Raw genomic sequence first — 20,746 nt, 5'->3', positions numbered from 1 at the left:
GTTTCGGGTGTTCAGCAAACTGATTCAGTTATACATGTACATATATCCATTCTTTTTGAGGTTCTTTTCCCATATAGGTTATTACAGAATATTGAGTAGATTTCCCTGTGCTGTACAGTAGTGGACTTGATGCATTGATTATATTTTGACCTTTATATCATTCATATATCACACACCAGTATAACCCCCAACTACACTGTAAACCACCACACCCAGGCCACATCAACCTGAACATCCAGTTAAGACTGTGAGATCTGGTAAGAAATTCTCAGGCTCAGCCTCCACCAGCCGAACTACTTCCTGCCCTATGTCACTCGTCCTTTCTTAGAGAGTTTGTAATTGTCCCCCCGTGTTCCTGAATTGTGCTCCTCCTGAGCACCTCCCTGAATCCTCCACTCAGGGAGCGTGATGCTTGATGCCAGATGTGGAATGTCTTTTCCACCAAAGTTGAGTAAATGTGACCAGTGTTCTCCCTACCTCGTTCCTGCCATGATTCCTTGTGTTCTGCTTGATCTACTTTAATACCATCCTCCAGTAAATCTTCTAAATAGGATGTTTGTATCATTTTTAATTAAGTGTTCCTCCTGCTTCCCATATTTTAGTATTCTAGTTCCCTTGAGTGGGAGGGATCAAAAAGTGTGCCCAGCGAGGGACTTCCCCGATGGTCCAGTGGTAAAGACTTCGCCTTCCAATGCTGTGGGTGTGGGTTCAGTCCCTGGTTGGGGAGCTAAGATGCCACATGCCTCATGCCAAAAACCCAAAACATAAAACAGAAGCAATATTGTGACAAATTCAATAAGATGTTAAAAATGGTCCACATCAAAAAAAAATCTTTAAAAAAAAAAAGTGTGCCCAGTGAAACTGTAGAACCTGGGTTCTGGGGCCCTGTCCCTTTCCAAGATGCTCACCTACATGGGGTATTTATCTTCCTGTCAGATTCATCTCTGTTGCATTGTCAGATTTCCTTAGATACTATACAAGTCCTCTTACCTGATACAATTGGGACCAGAAGTTCATGTGTTAATTAAAAAAAAAAACAATATGGAGAAATCTTAAGAATTAGTAATCTATATACTATGCTAAGCAAAACAGTGGTCTCCAAAAGATATCCACATCCTAATTCCCAGAACGCGTGAATATGCTATGTTATACTGGTAAAGAGAAATTAAGATTGCAGATGGAATTAAGGTTGTTAGTCAGATGATCTTAACATAGGAAGATTATCCCTGATTACCCTGGAGGGCCCAGTGCAATCACAAGGGTCCTCCTCACAATTGGAAGAGAAAGGCAAAAGAGGAACAACAGAAAGACGACAGCATGAGAAGGATTCAGCCTCTTGTGGCTGTCTTTGAAGATGGTGGAATGGAGCCACAAGCCAAGGAGCGTAGGAGTCCTCTAAATGATGGAAAAGGCAAAGAAATGGAGTCTCTCCAAGAGCCTCCAAAAGGAAAGGCCCCTGCTGACACTTTGATTTTAGTCCAGTAAGACCCTTGGACTTTTGAACTATAGATGTTGTAAGATAATAAATGTGTGCTGTTTTAAGCCACTGTGTTTTGGTAATTTGTCACAGCAGCAATAGGAAATGAATACATGTATACTAAACATTTCAGGTTAAAACATGTAACTGCTTATTCACCTGCCAACATTTTTGTGTATATGACAGTTTGGAGTTACATAAATCCTTTTTCATTAAATCACACCCATATATTTGGCTATAATTTCCAATTCAATTTCTTAAAGTGAAACAAATATCTGCTAAAAGATTGTATCTAAATATAAAAGTAACTTTTAGATCAATAAGAAGAAGTAAAACAAACCAACAAAAAATAGACAAAGCAGTTAAGACATTTTAAAAGAGAAGTTAAAGGAATGGCCAATGAGCATGAAAAGATGTTCAATATCAGTAGTCACCAGGAAAGCGCAAATTAAAATCACAACAAGATATGACTATGTACCCATCAGAATGGCTAAAATTTAAAATACTGCCAGGTGTTAGCAAGGATTAGACTTTTAATTATGCAGTATTTGAAATAACACATTTTTGCTGTCTTTTTTTGGAAGTTTCATCAATAGTTCAACTGACTCTACAGTTTATTCAAGAAGCAAACTGATAGATTTTCAAAGAGTTTTTACATATTTCTAAGATTAAAATTATTCTTAAGATGTACATTCAAAGAAAAAAAATTTTTTTTCTTTCCCAAAAAAGTAGTTCAGAAGACAAAGAAGCAACACAGACAAAGTTTCAAGGAAAAAATATTGTGACCCAGATTTACTGTTCATGTGAAAGGAAAAAAAAAAAATGCTGATAAGCCATGTAAAAAGAAGGAGGAGAGAAATAGAGAAAAGAGAGAAGGAAGAAGTAAGGGAGGAAGGGAAGGAGGAAGTTATATTATTTGAATATGTTCAATAAAACAGTACATACATCAAAAACTATCCTTGAAAAAAGGCACTAGAACATAAAAAATTAAGTAGCAATAATGTCGGTCTAAAATACTATATTATGTTTTAATATCTTAGGATGTAACTAATGCTGTGAGAGGAAGAAAGTAAAAGCATACTTAGTTTCTCAGCTTTTACCCTCTGCTATAAATGAAATAGTTTAGATTTCCAAAATAATAAGGACTTTCAACAATTAAATGTTATATATTCATTAAAAATAATGGTATTTCTGCAGCCATAAAAGGAATGAAATCTGCAGCCATAAAAGGAATGTTGTTACAACATGGATTATGCTAAGTGAAAGAAGTCAGACAAAGACAAATACCATATGATTTCACTTAGATGTGGAATCTAAAAAACAAAACAAATGAACAAACATAACAAAACAGAACATACTCATAGATACAGAGAACAAACAGGCGGTTACCAGAGGGGAGGGGGGTTGGGGGATGAGTGAAATATGGGAGGGAGATTAAGAGGTACAAACTTCCACTTAAAAAATAAATGAGTCACAGGGATGAAATGTACAGGGTGGGGAACATTGTCAATGATATTGTAATCTTTTTTTTTTTTTGGCCGTATCAGGTGGCTTGCAGGGTCATATTTCCCCGACCAGGGATTGAACCTGGGCCCTCGGCAGTGAAAGCGTGAAGTCATAACCACTGGATCGCCAGGGAATTCCTGATATTGTAGTATCCTTGTATGGTGACATATGTTAACTAGACATTTTGTAGTATATAGAAATATCGAACCATTATGCTGTGCAACTGGATCATTTTGTAGTATATAGAAAAATCAAATCATTATGTTGTGCAACTGGAACTAACATAGTGATGTAGGTCAATTATATTTCAATTAAAAAAATATGTAGACCCTGGGAGGAAATACTTCAAAATGCTAATGATGGTTACCTCTGGTGAGTGGGGATTATGGATGACTTAAGTTTTACTTTATGCTTTTATGTATTTCTAGTTGTCTGCCATGAACATGTATTGCTTGTAAAATTAGAAAGAAAATAATAAATGTCACTAAAAATTTTTAATACATATTTCTGATAAAAGATAGCACAATAAATCCATTTCCCCTCAGATCACGTTGACTAGATTTGGTTTCCATGCCCATCCTTAGAACTAACATTTGCAAACACCAATCATGAGGCATCCTGTGTTGGGAGTGAGGCTGACCTTCCTGGAGAACAAGAGGGTGTTACTAGCTAAACATCATAGTTCTGTTTCCAGGAAAGAAGGGATGGAAGGATTGGCTGTTGAGAAATCAGTGAATAGAATCAATGGCCTCCAGCCAAAGATCACCAGGAACACACCTATAGGTGAACTAGTTGGGTTTAGTGCTCATTGCAGTGAGGGAGGACGCACACCATGGGGAACTGTGGGGCAGCTCAGCAAGAAACTGTGTGGAAGGATTAATTCTAGAAGCTGGGCATGGGTTAGGTGATCTGGGGGAGGGTTGAAGGAAGCAGGACTTTGCTGTAGATCAGATGCCATCAGGAAAGAAGGGCAATTCTAGCCTACATTCTTAATAAATCTTATCTACAAGGTATGTAGTGAGGCCAGAGCTGTGACAGTCACTCATATTAGCCAAGAGAGAGGGACGTTTGGTATCTGTGGTTTGTTTTTGCCTGCACCTAGACAAAATTATCAAGTTTTCTTATTTGTGTTTTCTCTCACTTCAGCACAGTCACAGAACGCCCTTGTCTGATGTCGCTGTTCCGTGAGATTGTTTATGTCCACTTGGCCTAGTTGTAAGTGTCCTGCCAGTTCCCGAAGGTCAGGAGCTGCTTTTCTCCTTTTAGGGAGTTCTATCCAGACGGTGGGGATGAGGTGAGACCTAATCCTAATGCTGTTATTTGTACCTAATATTCTTGATGCTTCGTATACCTATTAAGAGCTACATATTCGACAAGATTTCACTAACCACTATTTTTAAAGAAAAATGTGTCTGTATCGAAACTAATGAAACAGTTCATTTTCTCTGTGCAGGAAATGATGACCCCCCTCCCTATTCCTCAATTCCACTAGGAAATCTCAACAGCGGTTCTGTTTGCAATAAATATGTAGGGCTTTGTTTGTTTACTTGGTCTTCCCTAATACTCACAAATATTGATTTATATCAGTGGATTTATTTAAATGGCAAACAAAAAATAACTTCCCCAGATGAGCATTTCTAAGCCAAGTTTCTGGCCGTAGGGAATACGTTTCCCTTTCAGTTATATATAATTCTCTCCAAACAAGGTACTATCAGGGGAAGTCTAAGAAACAGCATATGTTTCTTAGACTCAGCCTATTGTGGCTTTATGTCACATTTCAGCTTCAACCAGGGCTGAGTCACACAGCACAGAAACCAACAGAAACAAAAGGTTCCATTCCCACTGCAAAGAGTAGCTTCCAGGTCTCAGCAGACAACGGAAAGGAAAGAATACTTTTCAGAAACAGAAAATGAGGCTTTCTCTATGCCTAATTTACCTTCAGAGTCCTACCATTCTGAGCTTTCTCACCACTTTAACCCTCTCAGCTCAAGGAAACCAAAGTAAGAAAAGTAAACTGGCAGTCATTAAGTCTGTTAGACAAATAAATCCCCCCAAATTACCTGTTTGGTAACTATCTTCTACAATCTCCTGAGTTGGACACAGAAGACAGCCATGGACATGAGTCAGGCTAGCGTGCCTCTGAGGAACTGGAGAGCCCAGGAATTGAGACAGATCTGGGTCTCAGCTGTGCCAGCTCACCTGAGACACAGTGACAGCCAGTGGACAAAGCTTGCCTATCTGAGGACATGTCTTATAGTATGATCGCTCGATGGGGTGGAGAATTCACTCTCTGCAGTTTCCCATCCTTTCCCACCCCCTGCTGCCCGTACTGTCTCATACACTTCTTTAATCCATGGGCAGTTGGTCAGAGTAATCCTTCCTTCTGATTTCTAGGTCATTATTCCATGACAGAGACTTTCAGGAAAAACTTCACAAGAGGTCAGCCCCTGCCTTGTTCCTCTGATTTTGCCTTCCTATCCCCTCCCAGCAGGAATGCCCAATGACCCATGTACAGCCCAGGTCCAATGTGGCAGGGACAGCAAGGAAGCAGCAGCTTCAGATTTCAAGGTGGTGGTGCCTGGACCTGATTCTGTCACCCATGGACTTGGGATCTGCCCTCGGCCATCTGGTAGACCCCTAGTCATAGCTCTTCTTTCTGTCCATCCCCTGCCCTGCAGTGTTGATCCAGACTCTGTGACATGACTTCCTTGATTTTCCTGCCTTATACTCCCACTGCTCCCTAGGACCACCTGAGCCCAAGGAAGCCTGATTAGGGCACAAAGATCATAGCAGCCTCTTCTGGGAGACTGGGTACTATTCCATCTCCCTGCTTCTGGCTAGGGAAGTAGTTTAAATTGAATCGTCTTTACCCTTGCAAAAGTACTTTTCGCATTTATTCTGACCTGAACCAGAGGTCTCTAACCCTCTATTCTTCTTCAGAATATTCTGTATTGATTGGGACACAATAAAAATCAGATTCACAACCTTTCTCTACCAACCTCAAATCAATGATATAATGTAATCTCATCACCATGGAAGAAGGGTACGGAGTACATGTAATAAAGGGGAAACCGGTTTGCTGTGAATGATGAGTCTGAGCCTGGTTTCTACTTAATGTTGGGGGTATAGATGGCCTTCGAACAGGGAGCGCATATATTTGAAATCAAATGCCTGCCTGGGAAATATCCACATGTCAATTGTGTAATGAATCAGCTCCACATAATGGTCACATTATAAATAGATGTTCAAGTTCAAAAAATGTGGCCCCTTCTAACACAGAGGCTCTCACATCCTCTCGTGCGTTGGTAAATCACGGTCCCGAGGAACCTGCACTGCCCTCCCTTTCCCTCTCTCCAGGATTGTTTTGAGGGTTACACTTTGCCTTTCATCAGTGATGAATGGAGTATTGTGCTAATGCTGGTCACCTCCATTATTCATGTCCCCATTCTCTGTCCCAGCCTATAATTGTAGCATCCTGGAAGTAGAAGCAAAAACTGCATTACAGAGGAAACTTTCCTATTCCTGATTATAATACCTGACAAGAGGCAGGCTTTTCTATTAATCTTGGGTACCTTCCACCAGAGGGGCATTCATTCACTCGCCATACATGTGCAGGGCCCACATCTGCCAGCATCCCACAGAAACGGAATAGGTGGCTCTTGGGATCTATAACTTCAGCCTGAAGAAGCTGAGGTCACAATCACATCACTCCACTGATATGATGAAAATCGTATCAATCCTTAATCGGCCTATTACAGGCATAAATTCAGAGTTTTCCTGGAGAGATCCTGTGTCCCAGAATTCCTGACTGCCAGGACCCAGGTGAGCTCTGCTGAACATCAAGTATCCCAAAATATTCTCGCTCTCTCATTGCAGCCTATTACAATCCAATTCATGCTTATTCAGAAATGCCCTGGATTTGTCAGAGTTATCTCTTTTCTCCTTTTCAGTTCTTAAAGTGATACTCAAAAGAGGGCATTCAGTTACACAAATTATATCTAAAGGATATTGGCCAAAGATTTATTGTTCAAAATGTATAATTATAGGGATTTTTGTCCTAATTAACAAAGAGGCTGAATAAGTGACAAGCCCATCAGAGCACCAAAAAAGCATACATTTGGGTTACAACACAGTCCATTACTGTAGTTGATTGTGGTTTCTATTAAGTCTTAGAGCTACACAGGTTGTAACTTTGCCATCTGCTACTTCATCAAATCATGTATAGGAAAGCTTCTGGCCTGGAGAAAACCTGTAATGCAGCTGCAGGCTGCTTGCTTCTCTTCTTTTTAAATTAAGACTTTTCAAGGAAGTCTAGGATCCAAATCCAAACTGCAGGGAGAAAGGTAAATAACTTTATGTAGTGTAGTACCCACAAACCCTGGCATTCATAATCGTAAAAATTCAGCCTCGATTTATTTCAAATTTGCTGTATACTGGGCAGTGTCCTAGCCACTGGGTATATCTAGATAAAGGAAATAGAGTGAGACCTGACCCATTAGCCAATTGGGAAGTCTTTGCATTTGCCACATGTCTGAGACTTAGCTGTCCCTCCAGACAGACAGAGCAAACCTCCCTCCAGCTTGCCAACACTGGAAGCCACTACCCAACCTCTTATAGCTACAGAGACATTACGAGAGGAGAGTAAAGGCAGGGCCTTCGCCCCTCCATCTTCCCTGGCTCTCCTGGACCCCCCTTTTCTGAGTCCACAGCAGAACTGTCTCTAGTCCAAGACTGACTCTTAGAGCACAGTCAGATAGAAGAGAGTCAAGGGTCTGCTCCTAGACTATATATAGACTAGTGTCCCTAAACAGGCAACTCAAAGGTTTCTTTAAGTGACTTAAGTTTTACTAAGTAAAGAGTCTTTGTAGCCCTAAGATTGAAGAGAAAACATAATCAACTACAGCTTCAATTGATCTATTTAAAAAAGAGAGTCAGTGTCATAGAGCAAACAGGGAATTACTTATCTGTAGTTGCAATTTTCTGACAACAGGCCCCCTTTTCTCAAGAGCTAAGGGCGGATCTGTGCCTTTGATATCTGGGGCAAAATTGGCCATACAACCTCATGGTGGGGTTCAGGGAGAGGCAGACAAAAAAGATCCCAGTTGGTGGAAATGGCCAAGGAACTTTGAAGAGTGGCTTTCTATTCTATCCTGTGATCTCCTTCTTTATAAAAGCGATAGTGTGTGTGTGTGTGTGTCTGTGTGTCTGTGTGTGTGTAGAGACAGACAGGCAGAGGATCAAAGTTAAAGCAAGCTTTTAGAGAGTTCCTACTCTCACAAGCATCTCAGAGTCTAGTCAGAGAAATGGACAAGTAAACTGCAAAGCAGCGTTACACTTCACAGTGGAAGTGTCATGTTGGCACCGAGGAGAGAGTGGTAGATGCTGTCAGGTGAAGGCAGAGAAGGCTTCATGGAAGAGGTGATGATAAATTGACTCTTGAAGGAGGGTAGGGATTTCCAGATACCTTAGGAGGTCAAGGCCAATCCTGCTTTGCTTAGGTGGGTGGTTCTTAAACTTCAGCATGTGTAGAGTCACCTGGAGAGTTCATTAAAGCACAGACTGCCAAGCCTAACCCCAGAGTTTCCGACTGAATAGGTCTGAAGTGGGCCCATGAATCTCTATCTCTAACAAGTTCACAACTGATGCTGATGCTGAGAACTTGAGGCAAAAGTGCAGGGTAAGGAGCAGATATACTGGGAAATAGGCAGACACTGGATCATAAGGACCGTGGGTTCCATGAAGAGACCATTTACAATCTGGACAGTAAGGACCCATTCACAGGTTTTAAGCCACAGAGTGCCATAATAGTATTTGTGTTTTCAGAGGGCAACTCTGGTGGAAGTATAGAGGGAAAGGGTAGTTATAACACAGTTCCAGTCAGCCTCTCAGGAAATGATGAAGTTAGAACAAAAGCCCAGGGGAGTGATAGGAATGTTGAGGATGGATCTGAGGTTACATATGTGAAAATGAGAACAAAAGCCTGGTCTCCTGAGCTATCCTCTCAAAGGGGGAAAATAAATCAACTGTCTCCTTTGCCTCTAGAAACTGTTATTTGTTCTCATCCCTTATTAAGATATGCATTATGTATCTTCTGGGAAAGGACACATAGATTTTAGTATCATTTCCTTAACAGCCATAGTTTGTTAATTCTCTTTTCTAAGAAAAAGGGAAATATCTTATTTAGTGAAGTCAGAGACAAAGCCCTGGGTTAAGGGTCCCTGGTGGGGTTTGGTGGAAGTCTGTGTGTTCATAGTTTGGGCAGAAGCCAACTCAAGAAGGCCAGAGTAGTACAGAGTAGCGATGTAGAGAACACAAGGGGAGTTGCAGAAATAACAAAAGCTGCGGCACCTGAGGATTTCTAGGAAGTCTCAGAAATATTTGGTAGGTGACTGAATTTCCTGTAGAATATGCTACATGAGAGAAATATAAAATTATACTATTTTGCAATATTAAAAGATAACATTTACTGATGCTAATTGTCTTAGCCAGGGTTTCCCCAGAAGCAGACCCTGAGACAAAGGTTCACCTGCTGGTGGTGTATTTGGGAACGGGACCAGAGGGAGCTGGAGTATGGAAGAGGGGAGGGGCTTGGGAGCAGGGACAGCCAATCCCAGGCTGTGGGACCAAACTGACCACCGCCCCATGGGCCACTGCTCACTAGATCCCACAGCACCACCTGAGAAGCTTTATGAAACATTTCTCAGAACCATCCAACAGGGAAGAGAGGGGCCAGGGTTCCCCCCGTGGTCAAGGGCTGGCCTGCAGGATGTTCAGTCTCTCACACTTCTGCGCTGCATACACAAGAGTGCCCACACCAGGTGTCAGAGAAGCCCTAGGCAGGAAGTGAGGAGCTATCAGTTTGCACCTGCACCAGGTGAGCGGGGCCTGGGTAGAAATGGTTACCGAGTGTCAGTATCAGAGGCAAGACCACGAGCATGTTTGGTCTGGGAAGTGTCCAGTACACTTGAGATGGGCCAGATCCTGGGCTAAGGGTTTTACATGCATTCTTTTATTTAAGCCACACAACAACCCTATAAGGCAGGCATTGCTATGCCCACATCACAGAACAAGGAATGAGGGTTAGAGGCCCAAGATGAGATAGCTGGGAAGTGGCAGGGTGAGAACTCAAATCTACTTCTTTCTGACTTGAGCCCATGCTTAACCACAATATTAGGCTGTACTCAACACATTAAACTAGATGGTAACTCAGGAAGTTAGTTCAGGAAGCCATATCAAAGACTTTAAAATACTTATCAATTTTTATTTCTATTCTAGAAATCTAACTTAAGGAAATAATCAGAAATGTACACAAAGAATGATGCTTATCCTAGTCTCATTTATAATGGAATGGATATTTATATGGAATAGATATACATATATATACATATGTATAAAGTATAATGCAATTATTTAAAATGATGACTATGAAAAATATAATAATACAGAGAAATACTTATGACATAAGGTTAAGAAAAAATCTAGCCTACAGAACATACAGTATGAGCTTAACAACATATAAAATACAAATACATAGGAAAAAAAGACTAAAAGGGAAAGTCAAAAATATTAAAGTGGTTGGCAAGGTAATATTAATTTAAAACTTTTTTCTTTATACCTCTCAATATTTTAAAAATTTTCCACAAAAACACATATTACTTTTATAATCAGTGACATTTTTATTTTATTTTAATAGGCAGTGGGTGAAGTGACTGTTACCCACCAGGGGCTCCCCACTGGTACCCTAAGTCACCTTCCAGCACCAGCTGGGTCAGGTGGTCTGTCCTTCCCTGCACCCCTCACAGCAGTTGTTGTCAGTGCTGCCACTGAGGAAGGGTCCTTTGTGGCGGAAAGAAATCTTTGTGTCCTTCACAGAAAGTCTCCTTCAAGCATTCTGCTTGGAACCTAGAGCTGCATCTCCACTCCTGGGCTCTACAGACACTTATGCACCCCAAGCTGGGCATCACCACAGCCTGGCCACTGCTCTCTGTGTGTGCAGCAGGACTAATGATCCCGCAATGCTTGTGTTTGAGAAGATCTTAACTGGGAGCAGACCTGCTGCAAGTCTGGCCTGTCAAGATGAGCTCTCTGTCCTGGGCAGGGCTAGAACTGTTTCTCCTGTGTTCCCTGAAGTTCCAGGACTCTTCCTGGTTCCTGGAGAAGATTAGAATGTGGGAGGGAAAAGGGCATGGGATCTACACTTTCTTATCCTTTACTAATGCCTCTAGAGGTACAGTTGGCCCTCCATATCTGCCAGTTCTGCATCTGAGGATTCAACTAACCACGGGTCAAAAATATTTAGGGGGGCTTCCCTGGTGGCACGGTGGTTGAGAGTCCGCCTGCCGATGCAGGGGACACGGGTTCGTGTCCCGGTCCGGGAAGATCCCACATGCTGCGGAGCGGCTGGGCCCGTGAGCCATGGCCACTGAGCCTGTGCGTCTAGAGCCTGTGCTCCGCAACGGAAGAGGCCACAACAGTGAGAGGCCCACGTACCGGAAAAAAAAAAAAAAAAAAAAAATTTAGGGGGAAAAATCTCCAGAAAGCTCCAAAAACCAAAACTTGAATTTGTCACACATCAGCAATTATTTGCATAGCATGTACATTGTATCAATATTAGGTGTTATAAATAATCTAGAAATGATTTAAAGAATACAGAAGGATTACATAGGTTATATGCAAACTATTTACAAATCATTTTACATAAGGGACTTGAGCATCCTTGGATTTTGGTATCTGAGGTGGGCCCTGGAACCAACCCCCTGCAGTTACCGAGGGATGACTATAGTTCTCCTTTCACACCCTTGTCAGCCCAATTTCCTTTATTCCCAATGGAGAGATTCTTCATCAATAGGATTTCCCACTTCTCAGTCTGCCGATTAAGTCCCTCCATTTTTTTGGGACAGAGGTGTCCTCTGCCACTTCTCTCATAATTGCTGTGTGGCCATTTCCATCATCATTTTATCTGTGGAGTCTATTCTCTTTATGTCCCTCTTAGAAATAATTCCTGGAGACCCAAAACTAGAAGACTATCATACTAAGAATGGCCGTGGCCCAGGGCCTCGCAGTAACGTTTCAAAAGGCCACATGGTTCTCTTTTGTCCTTTAATAAGCACTCTGAGCAATTTCAAGGAAACAGAGTTGCTTGGCAGGGTGCACAATGGAGGAGATGAACCTGAAAATTCTGGCTATAACCTGAAGTACATTTGCAATTCTATCTCACTCTACATCATCAGACACCAAAAGATACTTTGACAAGGGAGTAAAACCCTTGGAGTTTCCTTTTTAGAGGAAACCTTGAAACCAATAGTTCACTATTTTAGTGGCTGTATAGCACATTTTAAGCAGCACTCCCGTCTGGAGAATTTCAGCCACTATGAGGTCCACCTTCCCAAAGGAACTGTGAGATCAAACTGCACAGCATCCTTTGCAATGACGTGATGGCAAATGTTTCTCAATTTCACTGCTTTGTATCACTTGCCAATTTCCATGGTAAAAATCCTCCTACGATGGCCTACTTCAAGTTGCCAATAGTTTAAAAACTGGCCTATAAAATCCCTGAAACTTAACCGTCACCTCCCAGAGCTAGCTTAAGCCAGTTTCAACCTCCCACTGGACAGGCATGTGACTCAGATTCCATAATCAGATACACCTGCATGAAACGTAAGCTTTGAAGAGAGAAGAGAGAAATATTAGGAAGCAGCCTCCATAAGGAATCTATCGCAGTGTGGCAGAGGAAGCGTCCTGTTTTGGAGTGTAGAAGACACAGTGGTTCTAGTGTCCCGTCCTAGCACCTGCAGTGTAGGTTGCTATGTCTGTCCCCACAGCAATGGCACAAGGGTCATCCCTGGAGCAGACCTGAGGTGTGTTGGAGCACCATTCCTGACTTCATGGCCTCCAAGCCCACCTGGAGTTTCTGCGAACTTCCTTATATTCTTTAATAAATCCCTTTTGCGTTTTGACTGAATAGAGTGCATTCTCTTATTGGCAAATAAGAGAACTCGTCAATTCTGTTTGAGGCAGAGATAGATAACTGTAAGCAGAGTTAAATATTGCTTCTATTACATCTGTCTTTGGAGTTTAGGATTTTCCCCAGGGGGGGTGAAAATGCAGGTTTCGTTCAATCCCGCTCTTCCCCATCCGTAGGAGTGGTGGACAGAAACAACCCCAAAGTCCGATTACTCTGCAGCTCAAGATGTAGGAAGGGTGCAGCTTTACTGTGCAATGAAGCATCTAATGAGAGGCCCAAAAAGACTTGGGGAGTGTAAAGAGTAATTCCCTCCACCTCAGCAGTGCCAGCTCTCACCTTCATCAAAGAAACTGTGAAAAATTCCTCCAAAGAGCAACATAGGAACCATGCAGATTATCCATCATGTACATTTTGATAACCTCTCGCAAATAATTAATTCCTCAAACTTTACCTCAGTTATTGTTCTAGCACTTTCTGGACCACCTGCCTCTAAGATACCTGAAACACTTGTTAAAAATTATTTATGCCTTGCCAGATCTCCTAAATTAGAATCTCTGGGGATAAAGACCCGGAATTTACATTTTTAACTTGTGCTTAAAATTTTTGAGTACCTAACTTTTTTTTGATTAACGTCATAGAAATGGGCCTCTCCCTGAAAACATATAGTAAAGAGTTTAACAGAAAATTCCAGGTATATAACACAAATTACATGTTTAGACATGCAGGCATACATTGTCATGAAATGTTTAATAAAAAATTTAACCCACAGTTTTAGGCCCATAAAATTCTCCAAAATGCCTAGAAGTTGAAGAGAAGGTGAGAGGAAGCCAGACCATTTTGCTGGAAGTCACCACCTTCCCCCACTTTCTCTCCAAATCCAGAAACTTCCTGTGTCCCCAACAGGAAGTTCTCTAAAGAGTGTTCTGCCCAGGCAGTTTCCAAATACTGCTGTTTCTTATCATGTCTGGAAGATATGGTGGAGTTTAAAATAGCTAAGCTTCCATGAACATTGGGGTACATGTGTCCTTTTGAATTATGGTTTTCTCAGGGTATATGCCCAGTATTGGGATTGCTGGGTCATATGGTAGTTCTATTTTTAGTTTTTTAAGGACACATGTATCCCAATTGTTCATTGCAGCACTATTTACAATAGCCAGGGCATGGAAACAACCTAAATGTCCAACAATAGATGAATGGATAAAAAAGATGTGGTACATATATACAATGGAATATTACTCAACCATAAAAAGGAATGAAACTGCGTCATTTGTAGAGATGTGGATGGACCTAGAGTCTGTCATACAGAGTGAAGTAAGCCGGAAAGAGAAAAATAAATATCGTATATTAGCACATATATGTGGAATCTAGAAAAATGGTACAGATGAACCTATTTGTAGGACAGGAATAGAGACATAGACATAGAGAATGGACATGTGGACACAGCGGGGAAGGGGAGGGTGGGACAGACTGGGAGATTAGGTTTGATATAAATACACTACCATGTATAAAATAGATAGCTAGTGGGAACCTGCTGTATAGCACAGGGAGCTCAGCTCAGTGCTCTGTGACAACCTAGATGGGTGGGATGGGGGGGTGGGAGGTGAGGTCCAAGAGGGAGGGGATATAGCTATATACATAGCTGATTCACTTCATTGTACAGCAGAAACTAACACAACATTGTAAATCAATTATACTCCAACAAAAAAAGTAGTAAAAAATAAAAAAATAAAATGGCTAAGCTTGAAAGAGGGCTATTTACAAGATACCATGCTAAGCACTTTGAAAGAATTATTTCATTTAACACTTACAACTCTGTGATGCAGGCATAATCATTATTGTCATTTTATAGAAGAGGAAAGTAGATGTAAGCAAACTGTCCAAGTTTTCAGTAAGTTAGTGGCAGGGGTAGCACATGAATGGTGGGAGCCTGACTCCAGAGTCTATACTCTTCAGGACTGCACCACATTGATAGTACTTGACAATGGTCAGATCAAAAACAGAGGAGGGAAATGTGGGGTGCTGCAAGAAAGCTGCCTGCCATATGCATAAGGACCTATCCTCTCAGAGAATCTTGCAGAGAATCTTGGAGAGTTTTTACAGGGGCTTGGTTTCCTCATTAGCTAGGAAGGTCTAGTCTGTGATGCATGGATGGTAGTAGCTATGGGGACCCCATCCACAGTCTGTGGACTGAAGATTCACAAACCATATCTGTATAGTAAAGAGGCTACAGTTCTTATCACAGAGGACGGATTCTGTCATTGCCATCTGATCCTTTTGCCTCTTCATTAAAAACCAGCAAAAAGAACACCTTCTGGGCTTTCTGCTGGAAAGAGTGGAGCCAGGTTGCCTGCTGAAGCCCCTGACTCAATTTCACCTCCTCCACTGCCTTGCTTTCTCAGGTTTCACAGGAACTGAAGCCCTTCCCTTGAGGCAGTACAGCGTGCGCCTGGGCTCAAATCCTAACTCTACCACACAAGGTCCGAAACCTTAGGCAAGCTAGTTGACCTCTCTGAACCTCAGTTTTTCCATCTGTGAAAAGAAGATAAACCTTCTTCACTCACAGGAATGATATGAGGATTAAATGAAAACAGTATTTAGCAAAGGTCCAGGCAAAGACTAAACACTCAATATATAGTAACTACTTAAATTGTTATAAAAGCCCACATCTCTTCCTAAATCATTTATGCATTCATTCTTTTATGCACAAGTCCCTTCAACAAACATTTCTGGTTATGTGCTTTTGCTTTGTGTACACACATATCCAACAGGATACTGATAGATGGAAGATGTAGGTGTGTATTATCAGGCCTGTGTTCACTTTCTCTGCAAAAGCGGTATCTGGAAGATGCAGCCAAGCTGCTGCAGTTTGCTTTTACAGAGACGTCTACTACAGAGCGAGGCCTAGGGATCCAGGGAATCAAGCTATCTCTGCCTCCGTGCTCTTTATCTTTTCTCTCAAAACAGCAAGAGCATGGTTTCTTTTCACACAGGAATCAATGGGATGCAGAAAGTTTCTCTTCCATTTACAGCTTCCCTCCCATCCCTCTGCCATCTGTGTACTGGCTGCCTGGCTCTCTGCGTCTCTCCGTATTGAGCTATCTTGAAACTGTCCATAACAAAGAGCAGTAAATCAAGTCCACATCCAAAAGCCACACTGAAGAGTAAAACAAACTCAGGTAAAAGACCATGCCTATTCTGATGAGTGAGGACTGCCAGCCCCATCAGCTAAGGTAAGACTGAATGATGCCTTTCTAAAGAAATGTTATATGGATTTCATTTTCTGGCTTGCTCCCAGTGCCCCTCAGATTGGGGTTTTTCATGTATTTTTGATGTTTATTCATAGGAATAAATAGATTGTTTGATCTTTCTGGCTTTCCCATTCAGTTACTAACCAAGAAAAGAAAAAAAATCAAATGCATAATTTCAAGCCCTCAAACCACTGGTTGCAACTGCAAAAAAATGATAAGAAACGAACAGACTCTGTTCTTTAACCAACTGTTGTGTTTACCATTTATTATGTCTCATATACCTAGCTACAAGCTCCCTGCCCTCAAATCTCATGGACTAGAGCAGGATTTCCCAAACTCAGCATTATTGACCTTTGGGGAAGGATAGTTCTTTGTTGTGGAGAGCTGTCCTGTGCATTGTAGGATTTGGAAATATCCATAGCCTTTACTCACTGGATGTCAGTAGCATCCCCCACCCCAGCTGTGTCAACCACAAGTATTTCCAAACATTGCCAAATGTCCCTTGGGGGACAAAATTTCCCCTGGTTGAGAACCACTGGACTAAACAGACATGTAAACAAATGCCAATAATGAAATGAAACACATACCAATAATGAAATGAGATGGTGATGGAAGGCAGAGACCTGTCAAATGCTACAGAAGGAAAAACTCCACCAGGAAAAATGAGGAAAACAGAGAAGATGTGGAAAACAGAGGATCAAGCTAGTTTCAGAGGTTTTGTTGTCAGAAATAACTCCTTATTTTGAACTCAAATTAGCCTTCTCACACAACAACTACTATCCTTTGGTCTAGACCCTCTCATTTGATCCTTTGAAGTTAATAAATGCAAAACCCAGTTGTCTATGCAAGTATTTCCCAGCTCATACGATACTGTGTAAATTCACTCCTCTCAACTCTGTTCTTGAAGGAGAGAAGAATGGGGAAAAGATCATTGGTGGAGCCTCAGCCACTGGGGGAAAACTTGAGGAAGCAAGTCTATCACTAAGCATAAGCATCCAAATTTACATTAAAGATGGAAGTCTGGAAAAGAACTTAACCTGTCTGATATATTTCTGTACTGTGAAATGAAACAAAAGTGAGCTGTAGCAATGGAGTTTTTGGAAATGTCATAAATTTAAGCTACCACATGCGATACTTATCCAGAAACTCTATGCACATGAGCACAATGTTGGCTAGTGGTGTTCCCTTGGCTCTCCTTCCACATTTTAACTGTTTGTTCCTCTCCAGGTTAAGAAAAGTTCCAGCTGAAATACCAGATGCTCAGACACTCATTGCTGTAGGCCACTCATGCCAGGCACCCACCCAGGATCACTGTCGCATGTGTGCAGAGTTGCGTGGGTACACAGGTGCCCATTTAATCTCATTGACCTTTAATGCTGATAAATGTACAAAGTAAAAATGAAGGGACTGAAAAGAAGCACTTCCAGAATGGTGGAGTAAGAATTGAAACTGAGGACTTCCCTGGTGCAGTGGTTAAGACTCCACGCTCCCACTGCAAGGGGGCACGGGTTCAATCCCTGCTCAGGGAAGTTCCACATGCCGTGCGGTGCAGCCAAAAAAAAAAAAAAAAAAAAGAATTGAAACCGAGCAGGACTTTGCAGGGCCTTCCTGGGTACAAGCCTCTCCATGTCCCCTGCTTCTTGTTTGTAAAAAAAACTTTAGTCTCCTAGGCCCTCCTCGAGTTCCAAAGAGCAGACTTAAATAGTTAATGATTAGAGAGGTGAGAAAATGCAGAAACAAAGGAAAAGCAGTCAAGCAAGAAAAGTACTAATATTTTGAACAATAGTTCAGCAATAAAACAGAGTCACAGGACTCCTAGTTTCTCCTCAAGGGATATAGACAACAATCTGATGCATACCTTTAAGTCATTTTGTAGAAACTAAAACCCAGTGGAGGATGTTTACTACTTGCTGGTCACAAACACATAGACCCCAGACTGGTGGGAGCCAGAGACTGATGATTAAAATTCCCAAAACATCACCCTGTTACCTCACCACCAACCAATCAGAAGAGTGTTCATAAGCTGATCATGCACCCAAGGACCCCACCCCTAATGTTGCCTTTTAAAGCCCTTGCCTAAAATCTATGAAGGAGTTTGAGTCTTTTGAACATTAGCTGTCCATTCTCCTTGCTTGGTGCCCTGCAAATAAATGCTGTACTTTCCTTCAACACACCCCTGTGTCAGTAGATTGGCTTTGCTGTGCACGTTGGGCAAGCAAACCTGAGTTCGGTTCGGTAAAGAACCTCTGAAACTCCATTCCTCCCTAAAAGCAACCAGAATACTGACCAAAAAAAAGTCAAAATTAACTTTTTCAGAACCCTATAAATTAACTGAAGGCATACAATGATCCAAGGAGTATTTATTCAAGAAAAGTGGCCGAACCTCAGTAAAAAGGGCAAACTTTGTGATGTTTGGACTTGTCCCATTACCATCCAGTTTTGAATCAGAAAGTTTGCACTATTATTTGTTGAACAAATACATGCAGTTTGCTCTGGTTGATTAAGCATCAACTGGTTTATAATATGGCTGAGAATATACATTAATGGCAAATCAACAATTTCTCCATCCATAGACCAAGCTTTGGCAGCTAAGATTTTTACCAGTATGTGAACTGACACAGTAATTTTTTTCATGGCTTTCTGGAGTTCATGTAGATCCTAACACATGACTTTAATGAGGAGAGAATCTGAGAGCTTAAGGTACACGGCACATATTGAGTTCTTTGTGAGTTGTTAATATGCTACCATTATCACTACCTTCACTATAAAACATGCCCATGAGCTTTTAACTGAGCCTCTGCCACTGAACTTACAATTATAAAATAGGAGTTGTAGAAGAAGCAACAAATAACCCTTAATTATAACTTCCACTCCTGCTGGGATGTAACTCCTCCATCAGAATGAAAAAAGAATAGTTAAATTGCCTAGAACTGTTAGTGAGTATTTCAGGACTTTTCACACTTTTTTTTTCCAATTCATTTTTGCCAAGAGTCTATGTCCTTTTAACATCATCTCTGACTACATTGGTTGCCATGGTTTCCTAGCTTTCACTACTCCTAGAAATAAACAACCCATTAGATTTATGTCATTGTTAATTTGTCTCTTTGTATAAAACATATAGGTGATTTGTAGCTTGGAAATCAGCACTAGTTACCGCAAGTCTCCCTTAGCAAAAAGTTGGCCCCAAAATGTTTTAACAGTATATCTAATAGCATGACTTCTATTTAGGAGACCTGTCTTCATGAAAAGGTAAGTATTATTTTTAATTAGTATGTCAAATTTGTGTGCTTCTAGAGTTGCTAGAGACAGTTTATTTCATTTATCTTTTGTATATTTTCAGTATTATCTTGTGTCCAAGCCACTTTGTCTATAGAAAATGTGAAAATAAAAATTAGCCTAAATTGTTTCAAAAAAATCACAAATTCCAAAGTGATAGACTCCAAATGAATGATATTTTTTAAAAACATATTTACTTGAAAATAATATTACAGCATCACGTGGGTGTTACTTTTGGAGATTCTAAACTGCTCTTACTCATAAAACTTCTGACACCTAATATGTAGGGGTTTTTTCCCACATCAACCAATTTTCTAACTCTCCAGAATCAACTGGGTGTCCACAATTCAGTTCTGACACTAACTATCCAGAGTCAGCACAGAACCCCCAGGTTAAGAGCTCAGTCCCACAAGACTGAGACGCCAGTCACAAGTCCTGGGCCTCCCATATTGTTGACTGACCACCTATAAACCCAGGTTCCCATGACCCCCTCCTCAGGTTTGATGATTTGCTAGGATGACTCACAAAACTCAGGAAAAGTTTACTTACTGTCACTGATTTATTCTAAAATATACAACTGGGAAAAAAAATAAATAAAATAAAATAAAATATACAACTGGGAAACAGCCAAATGAAGGAGATGCATGGGGCAAAGTATAGGGTGGGGTGCACAGAGCTTCCATGCTCTCTCCAGGTGTGCCACCCTCCAATCTCTGACCCAGAAGCTCTCCAATCTCTGTCTTTTAGGAGTTTTTATAGAGGGTTCATTAAGTAAGCATAATTAAACATTGGCCATTGACCATCAACTCAACCTCCAGCCCTTCTCAGAGGTCAAGGGATGAGGATGAAAGCTCCAACCCTCTAATCATGAGCTAGTCTTTCTGGCAACCAGCCCCCATCCTGAAGCTACCTAGGTGCCCCCAGCCACTAGTAATCTCATTAGCATACAAAAAGACACCTTATCACCCCAGAGATTACAAGGGTCTTAGAAGCTCTTGTGTCAGGAACTATGGACTAAGGCCAAACATTATAACAAAAGATGTTCCTATCATCTCTGTCATTCAGGAAATAAGAGTTTTAGGAGCTCTGTGCCAGGAACTGAGGAACTGAAAGACAATATCACAGAAGCACATCAATTCTTTCAAGCCACCAAGAGAACCATTCTACAATCTGGTGGGTGTGACTCTCCCAAATGACCTCAGCCCCATCCAGTCCAAGACCCAAAGAGAACTCAGGCTGAAAGAAAATAAATAGCTTCATACCCAGTAGAAAGAA

At 41.3% G+C, this 20,746-nt stretch overlaps 1 long non-coding RNA gene across 1 annotated transcript in view; it reads right to left on the bottom strand.

Moving 5' to 3' along the window:
- LOC141278867 (uncharacterized) overlaps positions 1-20,746 on the bottom strand; it is an 89,004-nt gene that overhangs the window by 32,322 nt on the left and 35,936 nt on the right. The gene's annotated exons all lie outside the window — the stretch shown is intronic.

This window comes from Tursiops truncatus, chromosome 6 (genome assembly GCF_011762595.2).
Source record: "Tursiops truncatus isolate mTurTru1 chromosome 6, mTurTru1.mat.Y, whole genome shotgun sequence".
NCBI classification, from domain to species: Eukaryota; Metazoa; Chordata; class Mammalia; order Artiodactyla; family Delphinidae; genus Tursiops; species Tursiops truncatus.
The sequence above is the reverse complement of the archived record's forward strand: the minus strand, read 5'-3'. Positions and strand labels throughout refer to the sequence as shown.